This window comes from Rhinolophus sinicus, linkage group LG05, assembly GCF_036562045.2.
Source record: "Rhinolophus sinicus isolate RSC01 linkage group LG05, ASM3656204v1, whole genome shotgun sequence".
Taxonomy (NCBI): domain Eukaryota; kingdom Metazoa; phylum Chordata; class Mammalia; order Chiroptera; family Rhinolophidae; genus Rhinolophus; species Rhinolophus sinicus.
The window spans coordinates 44,800,012-44,821,336 of record NC_133755.1 but is presented as its reverse complement, the minus strand read 5'-3'; the positions used below and the strand labels follow the sequence as shown (position 1 = coordinate 44,821,336).

The following is a 21,325-nucleotide window of genomic DNA, read 5'->3' as shown; positions in this document are numbered from 1 at the left end:
TGCTAATGGCCAAGTATTATTCCATTGTGTATATATACCACATATTCTTTATCCAATCATCTATCGAAGGACGCTTTAGTTGTTTCCATGTCTTAGCTACCATAAATAATACCGCAACGAACATTGGTGTACATATTATCTTTACAGATAAATGTTTTCAGATTTTTTTGGGTAGATACCCAAGAGAGGGATTGCTGAGTCATATGGTAATTCTATTCTTAATTTTTTGAGGACTCTCCACACTGCCTTCCATAGTGGCTGCACCAGTCTGCATTCCCACTGGCAGTGTATAAGGGTTCCTTTTTCTCCACAGCCTTTCCAACACTTGTTAATATTTTTCTTGTTGATGATACCATTCTAACAGGTGTGAGGTGATACCTCATTGTGGTTTTTTGATTTGCATTTCCCTAATAGCTAGTGAAGTTGGTCATTTTTTCATATATTTGTTGGCCGTTTGTATGTCTTCTTGGGAAAAGTGTCTGTTCAGGTTCTCTGCCCATTTTTTAATTGGATTGTTTGCTTTTTGTTGTTGAGTTGTATGAGTTCTCTATATATTTTAGATATTAGCTCCTTATTACAATTAGTAGTATACAATTTATCAAAATAAATATGTTACAGATTTAGATAATTGCTAAAAATTAAAAGTAAAATTTTGATGGCAATGAATCTTTTAATGGATGGGACTTTTTCTCCCCTGATTAGATTATGTATCTGGATGAATATTACTTATGGTTGGAATGAGACTGGATTCAGTTTCAAATTTATTCTTATTTTCCAGAGTTATGGATGTAATTGCTTAGAAACCTTATTCACATAAATAAGATGGGACTTCTTTGAACTCCTTCCATGTCATTTGCAAAAAAAAAAAAAAAGGCATATGGTGACATAATATCAGAAATTGTTTTCAGTGACAAATTAATTGGTAGCTCATTTTGTTCATTTTTCAATTTGATAGAAACCAAAGAATTGAAAACCACTTGACTTGCAAAGGGATTTATTACCCATTAGTCATTCAGAGCTTTACTAAGATTTGAATAAAATTATCATTACCTTAATTCAATGTGCTCTTTCATTTAGTTACCTTAATTCAATATGCTCTGAAAGTGTTAGGAAAAATTTTATTTTGATATCCCCTTCCCAAAGGAATATTTTTGATTAAATGCTTTCATCTTATATCCTGTAAGTATGTTTTTGTTAAAATGTTGAAGTGGCTAATTTGCTCATTGAATTTCCAATTTTGGATGAAATATTGCCATATGACCTAATTGGTGGAACTAATCAGTGAAATAAGATTGAATTACTTTCAGAAAAAATATGAATTTATTTTAAAATTAAATTAATGCATTAATACTAATTTGAAGAATATTATAAAAATCACTGAGAAGTTAAAGAACACATTTGAAAGAGATTATTAAAATAATAAAGTCAAGATAAAAATGATGCTGAGATAATGAAGTACCAACTTTTTTTTAAAATATATTTTTTTGTGGGGGGAACAGTGTGTTTTTCCAGGACCCATCAGCTCCAAGTCAAGTTGTTGTTTTCAATCTAGTTGTGGGGGGCGCAGCTCACTGGCCCATGTGGGAATAGAACCAGCGACATTGGTGTTATGAGCACTGCGCTCTAACCAACTGAGCCAATCGGCCACCCACAAAATATCAATGTTTAAAATAACTTATTAGATTCATGCTATTTCTCATTGCTTAATTTGTAATAAAGTGATATAAAGTACATCTAAAATGATGTGATTTATTAAGTGAGGAATATAATAAAAGTATGGTATTCCTTGAATAAATGGGTATCAAACTCAAAGGTATCGAGCTGCTGAGAACTTATTTCTAATTTGTTCTCAAAATAGAAATACATTAATTTTGTTAGACTTCTTATACCTCACAATTAAACTTTTCCTGTGTATTTAATCAAGAAAGTGAAATGCTAAAAATGAGTTGATCTGGCAATTAGCATAAATAAACATTTTCTGAGATCAACATTGACCAGAATTGCAATAAATATTTCATTATGTAATTTGCTTTAAAAAATATGGCTTGCATTAAATTTCTTACTAAAGATTGTACATAGAACACCTGGATGACTTCCATGGCATAATACACAGCATGCTCCCTCGGGCTCTTCCCTTGTCCTGCCTCTCCCCTGAATGAAGAGCAAAACAGGTTGATCTCCTTTCTCATATAGAGTAGGTGTGCTTTATTCTCAGAACCTAGCTTCTCAGAGACTTAACCTTTCACCCTAAGCACTTATGAAAAACTTCTCCCATTATCCTACCAAGTGAATTCTACTAGAGAAAAAGGTTTTTCCCTGCTCTTGTTACTGTTCTTAAAATCTCATGATTTCTCTCCTTGAATTTATACAGTGAATTTTCCAAGAGAGAGTTTTCATAACAAGAATTCTCACTGACGTACTGTAGTAGGACAGGACAACGCCCATGTATTGTCACACGTGTGCCTCCATCTCCCCTCCCACTCCAAACTTACACAAAGTCACTTGTCTGATAGTTCAGGCCCTAATTCTCTTTATAGTTCCCTTTTAAATCTGATTAAGGAGTGAGTCAGCACTGATTAGTTTATGTTACCTTTCACAGGTAATATATGTTGCAAGAGAGGATTTTTGGTCAGGTGGGCGTAACAGCAGATATCCAGTTTCACTACTAATAAGATTGTCTTCTCTGCCTCCTTGGAGAATAACAACCGATGTCAAGTAGTGCAATATAGCACTGCAATTTCATTGTGAGTTTGAATCTCCGGGTGGTTTCTAAATTTGTTGTAAACACTCATTTTTGTTAAGGCAACAAACAATAGAACATTAAACTGTTATGCTAGATTTGGATATATTCTTAACATTTTTTCCCAAGCTCAGCATTATTTAGGTAATATTTAATTCAAATTACAGGACATATTTGAAATACCATTCTAACAACATTCAACAGAGCTGTTAAAGACCCTTGAGTTTCTAATCCCTAAAACTGAATGTTAGCTTTTGATGCTCTAGGTATTTTGTAGCTTACAAGATTTTATAGGTTTAAAATAGTTTAAAACTACTTAACCTCATGTTAATTTTATCTATAGCATATATAAAATTTGTATGCATCTAGTTAAAAATGAGCTATTATAATGTTTAATGAAATACAATTAAGCTTTAAATTTCTTTTATGTTATAATCTGATTCAGTTTTGTTGTAATCTGATTCCCTCCCATTGAAACTAGCAAAAAAAAAAAAAAAAAAGAGTAATCTAAAGATGCCTTTGCTGTTGGTTTAAGTACCTCCACATTTAAAAATGTGTTTTACATAACATCCATGTAATTAATAAAGAGCCATGTTAGATAACAATGTGATTAAAAACAGGATTGTTAAAAAGCATATTGAGACTTGTGAAATAAATTGATACCAAATTATTATAACTCTTTTTACTGTGGTAAAATATACATAACATAAAATTGACTGTCTTAACCATTTTTAAGTATACAGTAGTATTAAATATCTCCATTTTGTTGTGCAATCATCACCATCATCTATCCCCATAACACTTTTCATCTTGTAAAACTGAAATTCTATACTTATTAAACAAAACTCTGTATTCTCCCCTCCCCCCGGCCCCTGGCAACCACCATCACAATTTCTGTCTTTATGAATTGTGACGACTAACCACCTCAATTAAGTGGAATCCTACAATGTCTTTTTGTGACTGGTTTATTTCACTCAGCATAATGTCCTCAAGGTTCATCCATATTGTAACATTGCACAATTTCCTTCTTTTTTAAAGCTGAATAATATTCTGTTTGTTTATACCACATTTTGCTTATCCGTTCATCAGTTTATATACACTTGGGTTGATTCCATGTTTTAGATATTGTGAATAATGTTGCTATGAACATGGATGTACAAATATCTCTTCAAAACCCTGCTTTCAGTTGTTTTAGGTATACACCTAGAAGTGGAATTGCTGGAACATGAAACTTCTGTTTTTAATTTTTTGAGGGACTGCTGTATTCTTTTCCATTAGCAGTTGCATCAGTTTTTAGTCTCACCAGCATTGCACTAGGGTTCTGATTTCTCCACATCCTCACCAACACTTGTTCTTTTCCTTTTGTTTTTAAATTTTTTTTTTTATAGTAGCTATCCTAATGGATGAGTTGGATCTCATTGAAGTTTTGATTTGTATTTCCCTAATGATTAGTGATTTGAGCATCATGTGCTATTGGACATTAATATATCTTCTTTGGAGAAGTGTTGACTAAAGTCCTTTGCTCATTTTGAATCAGGTTGCTTGTGTTTTTGTTGTTTTAGAAATTCTCTGTATATACTGGATATTAATCCTTTATCAGATATAAGATTTGCAAATATTTTCTCCCATTGTGTGAGTTGCTTATTTACTCTGTGGATAGTGTATTTTTTTAAAGAAGTAGTATCTTTAGCAACCTTTTCAGATAATTGTAGATATTCATCTTTGATACTAAATTAAAACTACACAAAGTGATAGTTTCTCAAATGTTTTTGTAAAATAGAACCTGAAACAATATCACTGAATATTTCTTATTCTGTTACATTAAAATCCATAGGCCTATCTTGTACATTGGAAGGGAGGGATCTTGTATTAATCCATGATTTTTAAAGTATTGCATTTTTTCTAACAAGGATAATGTCTTTTGAAGTACAAGATTTTTAAATTGTTCTGAAGTCCCATTTGTCTATTTTTTCTTTTTTTATTTGTACCTTTGGTATCATATCCAAGAAATCATTGCCAGATCCAGTGTCATGAAGCTTTTGTCCTGTGTTTTATTCTAAAGGTTTTATTGTTTTAGGTCTTACTTTTCTGTCATTGATCTATTTTGAGTTAATTTTTATATATGGTGTTAGGCAAGGGTCCAATTTGATTCTTTTGCATGTGGCTATTCAGTTTTCCCAGTACCATGTGTTGCAAAGACTGTCTTTTCCCCTGGAATGGACTTGCCACCCTTATCAAAAACGATTTGACCATGTACGTGAGGGTTTAGTTCTGAGGTTTCTGTATTCTATTCCATTGGTCTGTATGCTTGTCTTTATGCCAGTGCTAAACACTATTTAAATTACTGTAGGTTTATCGTAAATTTTGAAATCAGGAAGTGTGAGTCTCCAGGTTTTATTATGTTGTTGTTTTTTAAATTGTTTTGGCTGTTTGGGGATCCTAGAGATTCCATATGAATTTTAGGATGTGTTTTTCTATTTCTGCAAAATGAATCATTGAGATTTTGATAGGAATTGCATTGAATCTGTAGATTGCTTTGGGTAGTATCAACATTTTAACTATATTAAATCTTCCAGTCCATGAACATGGATGTTTTCCCATTTATTTATGTCATCTTTAATTTCGTTCATCAGTGTTTGTAGTTTTCACTGAACACGACTTTCACCTCCTTGGTTAAGATAATTTCTAAGTATTCTTTTTGATGCTATTGTGAATGGAATTGATTTTGTAATTTTTTTCCAGATTGTTCATTGTTGGTGTATAGAAATACAGTTGATTTTTGTCTGTTGACTTTGTATCCTGCTACTTGGCTGAATTTATTTATTAGTTCTGATAGCTTTTTAGTGGATTCTTTAGGGTTTTCTATATATAAGATCACATTAACTGCAAACAGATCATTTTACTTCTTCCTTTCCAAGTTCAGTGCCTTTTATTTCTTTATTTATTTCTTTGCCTAGTTGCTCTGGCTAGAATTTCCAGTACTATGTTGAATACACATGGTGAAAGTGAGCATACTTACTTTGTTCCTGATTTTAGAGGAAAAGCTTTGTCTTTTACCATTGAGTATGTTTGCTATGGGTTTTTCATATGTGGCGTGGCTTTTATTGTGTTGCAGTAGTTTCCTTCTACTTCTACTTGATTGTTTTTATTATGAAAGGGTATTGAATTTTGTCAGATGCTTTTTCTGCATCAGTGGAGATGATTGTGTGCTTTTCTCCTCTTTCATTTTGTTGATGTGTGTATTATTACACCAATCGACTTTTGAATGTTGAACCATTTTTGTATTCCATAAATAAATCCCACTTGGCATGGTGTTATTTTTTTAAATATGCTATTGAATTTTGTTTGTTGATATTTTGTTGACGATTTTTGTATCAATGGTCATGAGAGATATTGGTCTGTAGTTTTCTTGTCTGGCTTTGATATCAGGGTTTTACTGGTCTCATAGAATAAGTTAGGATGTGTTCCCTTCTTTTCAATTTTTTTGAATAGTTTGAGAATGATTAATATTAATTCTTCTTTAATGTTTGGTAGAATTCACCTGTGAAGTTGTCAGGTCCAGGACTTTTCTTTGTTGGGAGATTTTTATTACTGACTCAATCTCCTTACTAGTTATAGGTCTATTTAGATTTTCTATTTCTTCATGATTTAATCTTGGTAGGTTTTGTGTTTCTACAAATTTGTCCATTTATTTAGGTAATACAATTTTTTGGTATGCAGTTGTTCATAGTACTCTCTTATAATCCTTTTTATTTCTGTAGAATCTGTGGTAATATCTTCACTTTCATTTCTGATTTTAGTAACTTGAGTCTTCTCTCCTTTTTTCTTAGTCTACTTAGCTAAAGATTTGTCAATTTTGTTGATCTTTTCGAAGAACCAACTTTTAGTTTCATTGATTTTTCTGTTGTTTTTCCATTCTCTATTCATTTATCTCTGATCTAATATTTATTGTTTCCTTCCTTCTGCTAGTTTGGGGCTTAGTTTATTCTTGTTTTTCTAGTTCCTTACGTTGTAATATTAGGTTGTTGATTTGAGATCTTTCTGGTTTTTTGATGTAAGCATTTATAGCTATAAATTTTCCCCTTAGTACTGGTTTTGCTGTGTTCCATAACTTTTGGTGTGTTTTTGTTTTCATTTGTCTCTAAGTATTTTCTAATTTCTCTTCTGATTTCTTCTTTCAAATATTTGTTGTTTAAAAGTGTATTGTTTAATTTCCACAATTTTGTAAATTTTCCAGTTTTACTTCTGTTATTGATCTAACTTCATTTTGTTGTGCCTAGAGAATATTTTTTGTATGGTATCTATCTTTCGAAGTCTATTGAGACTTAATTTGTAGCATAATATATAGTGTATCCTGTGCATATTCCATGTGTACTTGAGAAGAAGGTGTATGTCATTGTTGTTGGGTAGTGTTCAATATATGTTAGATTTAGTTTATTGTGTTAAGTTGTCTGTTTCCTTAGTTGTCTTCTGTTTTGTTGTTCTATTCATTATTGTGGCTGGGGTATTGAAGTCTCCAATTATATGGTAGAACTGTCTATTTCTCCCTTCAATTTTACCATTTTTTGTTTCATATATTTTGAGAGTCTGTTGCTAAGTGGGTAAATGTTTATAATTGTTAAGTTCTTGCTATATTGAAGCTTTTATTAATATATAATGTCATTCTTTGTCTCCTATAACCTTTTCTTGTTTAAAGTCTGGTTTGTCTGAAAGTATTAGTGTAGCCACCCTTGCTTTCTTTTGGTTACTATTTGCATGGAATATCTTTTTTCATCCTTTCACTTTCAACTGTTTGTGTCTTTTGATCTTAAATTGGTCTCTTGAAGACAACATATAGTTGAGTCATGTGTTTTTATCCATTCTGAGAATCTCTGTCTTTTGATTGACTAGTTTAATACATTTACATTTAAAGTAATTACAGTAGGAAGGAGCTTGTCATTATGTTATTTGTTTTCTATATATCCTGTAGCTTTCTTGTCCCTGCATTATTGTCCTGCATTATTGTCTTCTGTGTTTTGTTCATTTTTTTTGTAGTGAAATGTTTAAATTCTTTTCTCATTTCCTTTTGTGTATATTCCTTAATTTCTTTGTGATTACCACGTGGAATATGTTTAATATCCCAAAATTATAAGTATTTATATTTATACCAGCTTAACATACAAAAACTCTGCTCATTTACAGCTCTATCCCCACCCATTTTGGTTGTTAATGTCACAGAATTACATCTTTATACATTGTGTGTCCCAATATATAAACTAATAATTCTTTTAAATGCATTAGTCTCCTAAATTATGTAGAAAACAAGATTTGGAATTAAACACATAAGTTACAGTAATACTAGCTTTTACATGAATTGCTTTTCTCTTTAGGTGTATTAGTCTCTTAAATCACATAGAAAACAAAAGAGTATGATTATAGATGCTTGTTACAATATTAGCTGTTATAACTGCCCATGTATTTTACTTTTATTGACATTTTTATTTCTCCATATGGCTTTAGGTTCCATTTGCAGTCTAGTGTGTTTTCTTTTCACCTTGCAAGACTCACTTGAACATTTCTTTCAGGGCAGGTCTAGTGGTGATCCTCAACTTTTGAATTTACTCCAACTTTTGTTTGCCTGGGAATGTTTTAATTTCTCCTTCACTTTAAAAAAAAATTTTTTTTTTTTTTTTTTTTTTTTTATGAAGCAGCCTGGGTGTTCTTTATTGCCTCTCCCTTGGGCTAAGGAAGGAGCCAGCACAAAGTCCTTCTGGAGACTCAGGCCCCACAGCAGGATCGAGAGGCAGCAGGGGTGGGGCCAGCAGGAAGCCATGCTCCAGTGTCTGGGTCAGGGAGAAATGCCCCTGTACCATGACCCTCTTGAGGCTTGAAGGGACTGCTTGGCTGTGAGCAGGCTGCTGAGAGAAAGCCTGTGCTGGCTGGAGAAATCTCAGGCTCACATTGTCGATCAGGGGTAGATGAGGGTCAGGAGGATGAAGATGGCCACTGAGAGCAGCGTGTTCTTCCATTTCTCTTGTCGAAGGAACTTTAGCTCCTTCTCATAGTTGGAGGCTTTGTTCTTCACCTGTTTTTCTCCTTCTCCAGAGACCTCCTGGCCTCTGGATTCAGCTCTGCCCCACAGAGCCTGGAGTTCACAGCCTCCAGGTTCCTCAGACATTGTGATAACATCTCCTCCAGCCCATGGATCTCTAGAGCCACGCCCACATTCTTCCATTTCTTTTTAGTCATGTTAATATGTGGGATTCCCCCAGTCATTATTCTCTCCTTCACTTTTGAAGAACAGTTTTGACAGATACAGGATTGTTGATTGACAGTTTTTTCTTTAGCACTTTGAATAAATCTGCCCACTGTCTTTTGGCTTCCAAAGTTTCTAATAAGAAACCGGGAGATAATCTTATTGAGGATCACTTGTATGTGATGACTCACTCTCTTGCTGCTTTAAAGATTCTCTTTTTAGTGTTTGATTATAATGTGTCTTGGTATGGGTCTTACGAGTTCATTCTACTGGAAGTTTGTTGAGCTTCCTGGATGTTTATTTCATGTCTTTCTTAAAACTTGGGAAGTTTTCAGCCATTACTTTTCCAGATATTCTCTCTACCTTTTTCTTCCTATCTTCTGCTTGATGGTGTCCCATAGATCCCTTAGACTCTGTTCACTCTTCAGTCTATTTTCTTTCTGTTTCTGGGTTTCCATAATTTTCATTGTCCCTTCTTAAAGTTCACTGAGTCTTCTGCCTGCTCAAGTCGGACTTTGAATTCATGTGAATTTTCATAGTAGTTATTGTACTTTTCAGCTCCACATTTCTTTCTGGTTTATTTTAGATTTTTCTATCTCTTTATTGATATTTACATTTTGTTCACACATTGTTTTCTTGGCTTTCTCTACATCTTTCCCTGGTTCTTTGATCATGTTCAAGATAGTTGTTTTAAAGTCTTTGCCTAGAATATCTGCCATTAAGTCTTTCAAAGACCTTTTTTTATTTATTTGCTTTGAACGGGCCATACTTTCCTATTTGTTTGTATGCCTTGTGATTTTTTTTATTGAACACTGGACATTTGAATCTAACAACTCTGGTGGTAACTCTGGAATTCAAATTTTCCACATTACCCAGAGTTTGCTGTTATTATTATTATTATTATTATTATTCTAATTGTTGTAGGGTGTTCCTGTGCTGATGATCCTACTGAGGCATAAACTGAATGTCTGCTCAGGTCTTTTCTGAGCCTTTTTTGAGGCATGCATGTTTACTTTCTAATTTTCCTTGTAGAAGCAGTGGTTTTTTAATGTGCTAGTTTTTAATGTTTGGTTCCCCAAAGAGGAAAAAAGCAAAAAATGAAGAGGAGGAAAAAAGAGTGCTGGCCCTTTAAATCTATGAGCTGTCACTTCAGCCAGTGGGGGAGGGTCTTGCAACAATGAAGGGAGATGGAAAAACAATGGGTGTCTACCTCTTTGTCTGCACTATGTGATTAGAAGCAGTAATCAGCAATAAGAGTACAGACCCTCAATATTTGGAAGATAGAGTTCTTTTATTCCACCTGACTACCATAAACTCTGTGTAAGCTTCTCCAGAAATGTGTGCACAGCTGCCTGTCATGTGTCTGGGGTTAAGGGAAGGGTAGGTGCTAGTGAGCTAAGAATTAAAATAGACTGAAATTACTGAAAGCACCAGTTCAGGTCTTCTCTTGGAAGCTGCAATCTTGCAAGGGACTCCAGAGTTCCAAAATAGTTACATCAGACAGAGGCCACCAGTGTAATTGTTGTCTTGGTAGGGAGACAGATTCTTGGTGTTTCCTACTCCACCATCTTCCCAGAATCCTCTCTGCATAAGTATTTTTAAATTGAAGGATTGTGCCAATGCTAAATAGTTATTAGTTGACTTAGCTAATAAAAACTTTTGGATTGGTACTCTTTTTAACTGCAAGAATAATGTTGAGTATCTTAGACATTATTTGGTTGTTTTAGATGACACACAAAACAGTTTTTGAAAGTATTCTCAAATAACTAAAAATGAATACAGTATTTTTAAAAATGTTTATTACGCTTACTTTGGTAATAAGTAATTCCAAAACCAAATTTAGTAGTGGAAGAAATAAAAATGCTTGTAATTTAAAATTGTCACAATGAGAACTGCATTATTATTATCTTTGTTATTTTATACATACACAGTTTACACACATCCCAATATATTTAAGTATAAAATATTTAAGTAGAATTTTCAGGAACGGTGAAGTGCAGGATATTTTAACAGGATGGAAGTTGTAGTCATGTGATCTTCAGGTGATTAATTTTCTGTGAGTGGTCAAGAGGTAAAATTGACTAGACTCAATTACTAGGACCTACTCTTTGAACTTCATGTAAAACAAGATAAAATATTATCCATCAGTATTCTTTTTTTAATTAAATGCCTCCGATAATGGGCTAATATCCAAAATATATAAAGAACTCATACAACTCAACAACAAAAAACAAACAGTCAGTTAAAAAATGGGCCGAGGACCTGAACAGACACTTCTCCCAAGAAGACATACAAACGGGCAGCAGATATGTGAAAAAATGCTCAACTTCACTAGCTGTTAGGGAAATGCAAATCAAAACCACAGTGAGATACCACCTCACACCTGTTAGAATGGCTATCATCAACAAGACAAATAACAACAAGTGTTGGAGAGGCTGTCGAGAAAAAGGAGCCCTCACACACTGTCAGTATTCTTTTTAATAATTATTTTCAGGAATATGAGCTACCTAACCTTGAGTTTTTTCTTTTAAGTAGGAGTAGAATTTATTGATTTTAACTACATTACCTGGTTATATATAATCTCAAACAAGTTTCTTAGTCTCTTTAAGCCTCAGTTTATTAATAAAATAGGGATAATAACAGAGTGACCATAAAATCTGGAAACATTATGTAGCAGTTACACTCCTACAGATATTCATTTAAGTCAGGAGATGTACAAGAATGTTCTTAAGTTGTTTCTAAGACTAAAACTCTAAACACTCATTTGCCCATCAATAGAAGAATAAATGAATGTGTTAAAAATGAATGGACTATAACTACACACGCCAAGATGGATGAATATAAAAAATACAATGTTGAGTGAAAAAGCAAATCATTTCATATATACAGTATGATCCTATTTTTATAAAATTAAAAAATGTGTAAAAATTCTGTTTTTCAGGGTTTCATAACCATCTGGTAAAACCATGAAGAAGAGCAGGGAAATGATTAATTCAGAATTCAAGATTGTAGTTGCCTGGGGTGGAGAGGAGCGGAGTCTTCAAAGTATTAGTAATCTGCTGCTTCTCAAGATGTATGGGTACTTGGGTATTTTTTTTTCATTTTTTAATATATTTTAATATATATTTATTACATATTTAAAATACACACATACATCTGATCAACCTTGTTTATATGATATTTTATAAAAAACATATATAGTAGCTTAGAGCTTTTTTTCTTATGGACCAGCAACTTTGAAAAAGAATAAAAGTCTCTCAAAAATCTTCTGCCCTAAGAGAAGGATTTTCACATTTGCAAAATTTCAAGGTTAGATTTAAATCTGTCATCTTGTCTTGCCATTTTTTGTTTATACTATCTGTTCTTTTTTTCCCCCTTACCTCCTTTTGATTAATTGAAATTTTTTATTCCATCTTATCTCCTCTGTTGGCTTATTAATGGTAATGGCTTTGCTATTTTCATGACTGCTTTAGGGTTTATAGCATGCATCCTTTTGTCACATCTATCTTCAAGTGATAATATATCACTTCATTTGTAGTGTAAGAACTTTAAATAAACAATTTACTTCCATTTCGCCTTTCCCGATCATTGTGTTGTGGTTGTCATACATTTTACTTCTGCATAAGTTATAAGTCCCATACTACATTGTTATTATTTTTGTTTAAATATCTTTTTTAAAGATTTAAATAATGAGAAAAATATCTAACACTCATGAAGTTACCATTTTCAGTACTTGCTTTGTGTAGAGCTATATTTTTAATATAGTGTGATTTATTTTCCTTCTGCCTAAGACTTTCTTTTGAAAAAATATTATAATGTGGACTGCATGGTGAAATATTTTCTCAGCTTTGTATGTATGAAAATGTCTTTTACCTTTGATTTTGAAAGACTTCTTCACTGGGTTGATCATTTTTTCTTTCAGTACTTTAAAAATCATGGTCCGTTGCCTTTGTTTGCTTTGTTTATTATGTCATCTGCTGTTATCTTTATCTTCTTTTGTACTTAAGCGTTTATTTTTTATCACTGGTTTTGAATAATTTGATTATGATATGCCTTCATGTAGTTTTTCATGTTTCTTGTGCTTGAATTCATTGAGATTCTTGGATCTCTGGACTTTCGGTTTTCAACAAATTTGGGAATTTTTCGGTCATTATTTCTTTATATATTTTTTCTCTACCCTCCCCATCCTGCCACTATTTGAAGGACTCAAATGATAGGTATGGTAGTCTGATTGAAGTAGTCCCACTGCTTGCTGATGCTCTGTTCATTATTTAAATTCTTTTTTCTTTCTAGGCTTTATTTTGTAAAGTTTAATTCCTATGTCTTCAAGGCCAATAATCTTTTCATTGCAGCATCTAATCTGCTGTTAATTAGATCCATTGTATATTTCATCTCACATATTATAGTTTTCATTTCCAGAAGTTTGATTTGGATCTTTTTACATTTTTCACATCTAAATTTTTTGAATATATGGAATACATTATAATAATTGTTTTAATGTTTTAGTCTCTTAATTATAGTATCTTAATATCTTTCTCAGAGGTAGGTTGGTTTTGATTGATTTTTTCCTTATTATGGGTCATATTTTTATGTTTCTTTAGATGCCTGGTCATTTTTTATTTAATGCCAGACATTGTGAACATTATCTTTTTGGGTGTTGGATATTTTTGTTTTTCTATAAATGATTTTAAACTTAGTCTGGGATGCAGTTAAGTTACTTGAAAACAGTTTGAGACTTTCTTTTAAGATCTGTTAGGTAGTGCTTGAGTAGTGCTCAATCTAGGGCGAATAATTCCCCACTCTTGAGTGAGGACTTATCTGGATCCTCTACCCAATTGCTGTGAATCACAGAGTTTTTCCGTCAGGCTGTGAAATAGGCCCTATTCCTAGCCCCAGTGCCACGCACTGACCTCTAATCATTTCTGGTCTTTCTTTCCCCGGCCTTATGAAATTCCCTCATATGCAGTTACTGTCAGTACTCAGCTGAATTCTCAAGGGGAACCCTTGGAAGTTTTCTGGAGTTCTCTTTGTGTGGCTCTTTGTCTCTCCAGAGAGTTCTAATCCCTTTGTCTGCCTCAGTCTTACAGCGCTGTCTCCTCAACCCAAGTTGTTTCCTGGGCTCCTCGTGCTTTCCCTCATTCTACACCATACCTTCTTTTTCCTAACACAGTTCCTACTTTCTTTTTGGTAAAGAGGAGCTCCTCTTTCTTGCAAGCTCAGCTATTTTTAAAAATCTTTTTTATTTTGAAATAATTTTAAGTTTACCAAAGAATTGTAAAAAGAATACAAAAATTTTCTAAGATCTCTCACCCAGATTTACCAATTAATGTCCTGTCACATTTGCTTTATCACACGTTTTCCCTCTTTTTTTTCTCTACTGCCTCTCCAACTGCTATTTTTTTCTGAACCATTTGAAAGTAAGTTGAGGACATCATGCGGCTTTATATCCCTATATTCTTAAGTGAATATTTTCTAAGAACAAGGACATTCTTATAACTGCTATATCATTATGAAATTCAGAAAATTTGACATTGATGCATACTATTTTATAGGAAAAACTCAGTCTTCCTTCTGTGTTTCTCCTTTACTAATCACACAGAGCACTTCACTTCTGATAGTTTAGTCACCAAATGGTGGGAATTTTTCCCATACCAAACAGTTCTGCAAAATCAGCTGGATATCTTACAGTTTAACTCATTTCTGACACTATCTACCTGGAGATAGCATCAGACGACACAGGCTAAGGGCACAGTCCAATGACACTCCCCTCCACGTCAGTGCCAGACGTAAGTGGTAGGTCCCTGGTTACCCATAACTTCTCTCGGCTACAAATCGGAGGTTCGCATGACCTCTTCCTCCTTAGAGTCTGTTATTTGCTGGAACAGCTCACAGAGCTCAGGGAAACACCTACTTATGTTTACCAGTTTATTATATAATAAAGGATATGATAAAGGATACAGATGGATACCCAGAGGAAGAGGTACATAGGGTGAGATCTGGGAGAGGCTTGAGCACAGGAACTTCTGTCTCTGTGAAGTTGGGGTACATCGTCCGCCCAATATGTGGATATATTCACCAACCTGGAAGCTCTCCGAACCCCATAGTGTTGGGACTTTTTTTATGGAGTCTTCATCATGTAGGCATCATCAATTACTAATTCTATTTCCTGTTGCTCTCCCCTCTGTAGAGAATGGGGAGTGGGAGGGAGGGAAGGAATGAACATTCCAAGCTTCTAATCATGGCTTGGTCTTTCTGGTGACCGATCCCATTCCAGGAACCATCCACCCAGAGCCCACCCAGAGTCTCTTCATTAGAACAAAAGACACTGATATCACCCAGAAAATTCCAAGGGATTTAGGAGTCCTGTATCAGGAACAGGGGTCAAAGACCAAATATTTGAAGATAAGAGGTTCCTAGTGCTCTTACCACTTAAGAAATTATAAAGGTTTTAGGAGCTCTGTGCCAGGAACTAGGGTTAAACACTAAATATTAGAACAAAAGATTCTCCTGGAACCCCTATTTACAAGGGTTTCAGGAGCCCTGTGTCAGGAACAGGGGGTAGATATACAAAATATATGTGTGTGTGTGTGTGTGTGTGTGTGTGTGTGTGTGTATGTGTGTGTATATATGATGTACATATATATATTTCTTTTACAACTATTGTTAGTATTATTTTCATCTTCACATTCTGCCAGTTGTCTCAATAATGTCCTATAGATCTGCCAGTACCCTGACTTCTTTTTAATTTTTTCTGCTTCCTGCTCTTAACTGTTTGGTGTATCCACAGTTCCTCAGAAATAGAAATAGAAGGAGGGAGGGAGGGAGGGAGGAAGGGAGGGAGGGAGAGAGAGAGGGAGATAGACAGGCAGGCTGGCCTGAGAGGTCATTACCATTGTTGTATGGGCAGAGCTTTCCCTACCAGGCCCCTCATCGTTTGCTTACCAGTCTCTAAGCTATGTCAGGTGTCCATTCCCTGCCCACTCAGGCATATGGGGAGGCAGCGCAGTTGGAGAGGAATCATGATTTTCAGAACACAGCTTATTCTTGTTCATTGGAATATCCCGTGGCCAGCTCCCCTGTAAGGTTGATGGAGAGGGCAGTTTCTCTAAGTGGCTATGGCCGATTTAGTTGGCGATGTCTGTCTGCATCCTGGTTCTTCATCCTGCCAGATCAGAGCCCTTCTCTGTCTATAGGCAATGTGACCTAAGGGATTTACTTTCTGAGTTATTTTCAGAATATTAGTATGGTATTTATTTTAAATAATGATAATGCTGAAAATTGGTATAAAACTAGGAGGAGCATTTTCAATAATACCTTGTATTATTCACTAAAAGTACTGTGAAACCATGACTGTTAATTAAGTCTGCCTTATTAATTTGGCCTGATTGAGAGGTTCAGTATACTTCCTTGAACTTTTCTGTTTATAGCATCATCATTTAGCATTTTCCTTAAAAGAGCTACTCAGCACTTCTGTGAATATCTGTGTAGACTAGTAGTTAACATTTTCCAGGAGGCAAAACTAGACTTCTCATAATGTACAGTTTGCCTTTAAAAATTTCCTGCATTGAGTTGCACTTGTTCATGTGTTTTTGTTATTTAACATGACTGAAATATTAATAACTAATTGTTTAAAGTGTGGTATTTCAGTTAATTCCATGTATAATTAAAAATTTTAAATACATTAACATTTCACAACATAGTCTGTGATTGGGATTAGGACTGTTTGTGTTTGCTGTTCAAATACTCAGTATAGTATTTGATATTTGGATAAAATACTATTTTCCATATCAAGTATATTTGTTTAAAATTTTAGAAGGAATATACTAGAGAGCTTGGAAAATTTGTATTTAACAAAATTATTTGATTATTTTCAGGTATTAAAAATACAAAACAGTTTTTTTGAATCTCACAGGCTTATATGACTATTAGATTGTGCAAGTTTGCATCCTTTAATGTTTCTTTTTCTGTCATTCATATAACATTTGATCTTTAGGTCATGCTCGAAATGGGATAAAGAGAGGAAGAGTGAGATGAGATACCCTCCCAGTTCTTTTCTAGAGAACATAAAGCTATCCCATTTCCTTTAAGCAGACTCTCCCAAATGATTAACTTTATTTCACAAGAGGTTACCCATCTTTATTTTAAAGTACAATACTTGCCTTGTACATCGTGTGAATTAAGTGTGTTGACATTTAAAAAGCTGTCTGACTGAACGAAATATTTACAACAAGCCCAGGCCAGCCACAGTTACTTTGGGAGGGGCATATAGACTTACTGAAGTTAAAACTACTACGAGGCAAGATTATTCTAGAGACACGAAGTCTGGCTTCTGACTTCAGGAAATATCACTTTGGAAATTGCTTTCTAGGGAGGATTAAATATACAAGTTTGAAATATGCATCTAAAATGAATTAAGTTACCATACTGAATAGAACTCATCGCCAAGGAATTTTTAAAAAGCATTTTGGTTACTATTATTTGAAATTACCTTAGGAATGTTTGAAACTGAATTGTGGAACTACCTTACTGTGAAAGCTTTAAAAGAACATGATCTTTTCTGGCTGTGAAAATTGGATTTTATTATTATTATAAGTTGATTATGAGAAAGCTATTAACTAGTGGTGGATATTTAACCTATGTCTAATTGAAAGATAAAATTGCTTAGCTGTGTTCTTATAAAAAGAAAATGAACTTTTGCTTATTTATATCCCAAATTACAAATTGTGCTCCTCATTGTAATAAACATCTGGGTGAGAGTTAAAATACAGGCGTCTAAGATTCATAGTTATTTTCTGAATTCTTATTCTAAGTGGTGGAAATGATTATCCATTTACTATTAGGATAGTGCTCATTTTTATACTGCCTACAGCATATATATATATATATATATATATATATATATGCATATATATGTATATATATGTATGTATATATATGTATATATGTATACTGTGTACTACATGTGCTATTTGCTATATATAAGTATAGTAATGCAAGTTTATATATACTGTATAAGATATGTACAGTATACTAAATACTATATAGTATATATGTGTGTGTGTATGTATATATATTGTGTGTGTGGAGAGACAGACAGACAGACATAGTGTCACATAGTGTCTATAGTAGAGAACACTGCATTTCTAGGCTATTTTTATCATATAATATAGAGAAATTACTATTTTATCAATGGTCTTTAGTCTCTTTAGTTACAGCAGTTATTTTCTAACCTCTCCTTTGCCATATTATTTAAAGTTGTATTATAGAATTATTGGTGGCAATTGTGTATATTTATCTTTCCTTTTAGCCTTCTACTAAACAGACTAATGGTAAAGGATACATTTATTTTATTTTATTTTTTATTGGGGAATTTTGGGGAAGAGTGTGTTTCTCCAGGGCCCATCAGTTCCAAGTCTTTGTCCTTCAATCTAGTTGTGGAGGGCGCAGCTCAGTTCCAAGTCCAGTTGCAGGGGGTACAGCCCACCTTCCCATGCGGGAATTGAACCTGCAACCTTGTTGTTGAGAGCTCGTGCTCTAACCAACTGAGCCATCCGGCCGCCCCTCTGGCAGCTCAGCAGCAGCTTGTTGTCTTCAATCTAATTGTGGAGGGTGCAGCTCACTGGCCCATGTGGGTATCAAACTGGCAACATTGGTTGTTCAGAGGTTGCGCTCTAACCAACTGAGCCATCTGGCCGCCCCTAAAGGATACATTTTAAAAGAGAATATGAACATGATTTTTATACAAATGTAAATTGAACATGAGACAAAGATTTTATTTAACTCATTAATTAATGAGGTTAAGATATTGTTGCTGTTTTGAAGTACCATATATTTGACTATATTTATAAATATAATCAAATAAATGCTGTAATGAATTTACAAGTCAGTGTAGAACAGGGAAAACTGATCCACTGACAATAATCAGGACCAATTTGCATTTCTGTAGACAGGAATTATTTGTATCATTATCAGTTTTCTACAACTTCTCTCTCTATAGAGTTATTTAAAAAGCCTCATCAATGACTGGCAAATGGCCATGCTAGCCAACACACCCATTAAATTTCAGTCTTTCACAATTCTTCCTTACTGTTCAATACTGGTTCCTTCTCTGGGACTTTATATTAGCTTGATTTTATTAGTCGCAAGAGAGAAATTGTTTCATGTCCACCCAGCTATTTCAGGTTAGTCATGTAAAGTCTGTGAGAGCAGGTAACCGAAAAATGCATGAATCTGTAAATCAATAATACAATGTTCAGGGGGAAAATGCAAAAGTTGAATGGTTAAAACCTGTGTTCTGGTGCAGAAACTACAAGAAAATAGGGTGTTTAAAAATCTAATCTTATTTTAATTGTAATGCAGGAAGTAGTTATTTGAAGGAATCCAGGAAAGAATACTTTTGAAAATCAAGAATCCTCTTGTAATGGAATTAATTCCTCCTTGCCTTATTTGTTTTATAAATGAGAGCTTTGTATGTCAGATTTTAAGTTGGGTATAACTTTAACTCTAAAATAATTAGAAGCACTGAAGCATGAAAGAAGCAAACATGACATGTTATTTTTACAAAATCCATATTGTATGATTTTGCTCCAATATTTGCTCCCTTGCCAATCATCTATTTTATAATAAATAATAATATATTAGAACTACCTTATAGTTGCATACCTTTCTTATTTGGGGGTGGTATTAAATATGGTGAGGTAGGCTCTACCTGTATATCCCTGGCGGTTAGACTGTGAGCCAATCAAATAGTCCTGCCCAGGACACTGACGCTTGAGGAAGTGATGTTAAATTACTTAGATGAGAGGATACAGTAGTGGAGTGTGAGAGTTTGGCAGTATGGAGTGGAGAGTTGGGATGAGTACGATTCACTGGGTTCCAGGGGCTATGGTATCTGAGTGTATGGCTTAGGATTTTCATCAGACCTTGCCTCCTTTGGTTTCCTCTGGAGCCTGATTCTTTAGGCTGCCATTGATTCTGTGATGTACCTCATTTTCATGCAATGAGTTTCTTTTTTATTACAATTAATTGGAATTGGTTTCTGTTGTTTATTAAACTAAACAAAACAAAAAATAAAACTCTAGTAGAAGAAACAGCCAAGTACATAGTTATCTACCTATATGATCATTATCACATTTATATAGGACAAAGTAAAGTGTATATATTGTTTGTGGGAAAAATAGAAACAGTGCTCACATAATTTAGGTTGCTGAATTTAGGTTGCTAACCTACTAAACATGAATCAATTTATGGAATAATAGTGATAACCATAAATACATCATTTTGGAGTATTGCAATCCATCTTTTACCTCATGGTCACATGTCCAAGAATATTCTTTGAATATTTAAAACTTTTCTGGCATCTTAAAATATTAGCTGCTTCTAATAATAGTGGAGTAGCTTGTATTGAACTAATCCTGCAGAAAACCATTAAAAGTTCTGGACAAAATACAAAAAACCCACAATTCTCTGAATGCACTGGAGAGTGACCATAAGCAGGAAGAAACTGAAGGGGAGTCAACACTTGGAAAGAGAGAATAACACTGCACAAATGAAAAAAAGATTTTGTGGCCACGAGACCTGCACTACAAGAAATGCGAAAGGGAGTTCTTCAGGCTGAAGGGAAATTATACCAGATTGAAACTTGGATCTTCTGGAGGAATGAAGAACGCCAAAAATGGGAAATATGTGGGTAAATATATTTATGTCTGTCAATTTCTTTAAAACACATATGACTATTTAAAGTAAAAAGTATAATGTTATATTGTGCGGTTTATAGCATATGTAAAAAAAATTATAGCATAATGTTGAGGAAGGGAAATTGCAAGATTCCTGCATTTTACATGAAGTGGTACAATACTAACTTCTAAGAGACTGAAAAATTAAGGATGTACGTATATTGTTATCCTTAGAGCAACCACTAAAAAATAATGTAAAGAGGTATTGCTAAAACATAAGGTTAGCAGTTTTCAATATGCTGGCATGCAGCTGAATTCAGATTTTAAAGAAGAGTTACAAATTTATATAAGTGATTAGATATTCAAACATAAAATACTTTTTAAATGGTAAGTAGAAAATACCAGCAGCCTGTAAAAGTACTGAAATAATGCCGAAACTCTCTGGTAAATAATAACTATAATGGCTAACATATATTGAGTGCTGTATGTCAAGCATTATATTAACCTCTTTATGTGTATTGTCACATTTATTCATTACAACAACCTTAATATGGTGGTTGCTATTATTAATTTGATTTACCATCAGGAAAGTGAGGCATGGTGGAGTTAAATAATTTATTCGTGGTTTCATAACTAATAAATGGCAGAGCCAAGATTTGAACCCGGGAAGCCTAA

The 21,325-nt window shown here is 33.8% G+C and overlaps 1 protein-coding gene and 1 pseudogene across 12 annotated transcripts in view; one reads left to right on the top strand and one right to left on the bottom strand.

Annotated features, from left to right (window-relative positions):
- The window catches only part of WDPCP (WD repeat containing planar cell polarity effector), a 385,676-nt gene that overhangs the window by 84,080 nt on the left and 280,271 nt on the right, over positions 1-21,325 (top strand). The window lies entirely within an intron of this gene.
- Positions 8,688-8,968, bottom strand: LOC109437588 (coiled-coil domain-containing protein 167; annotated as a pseudogene).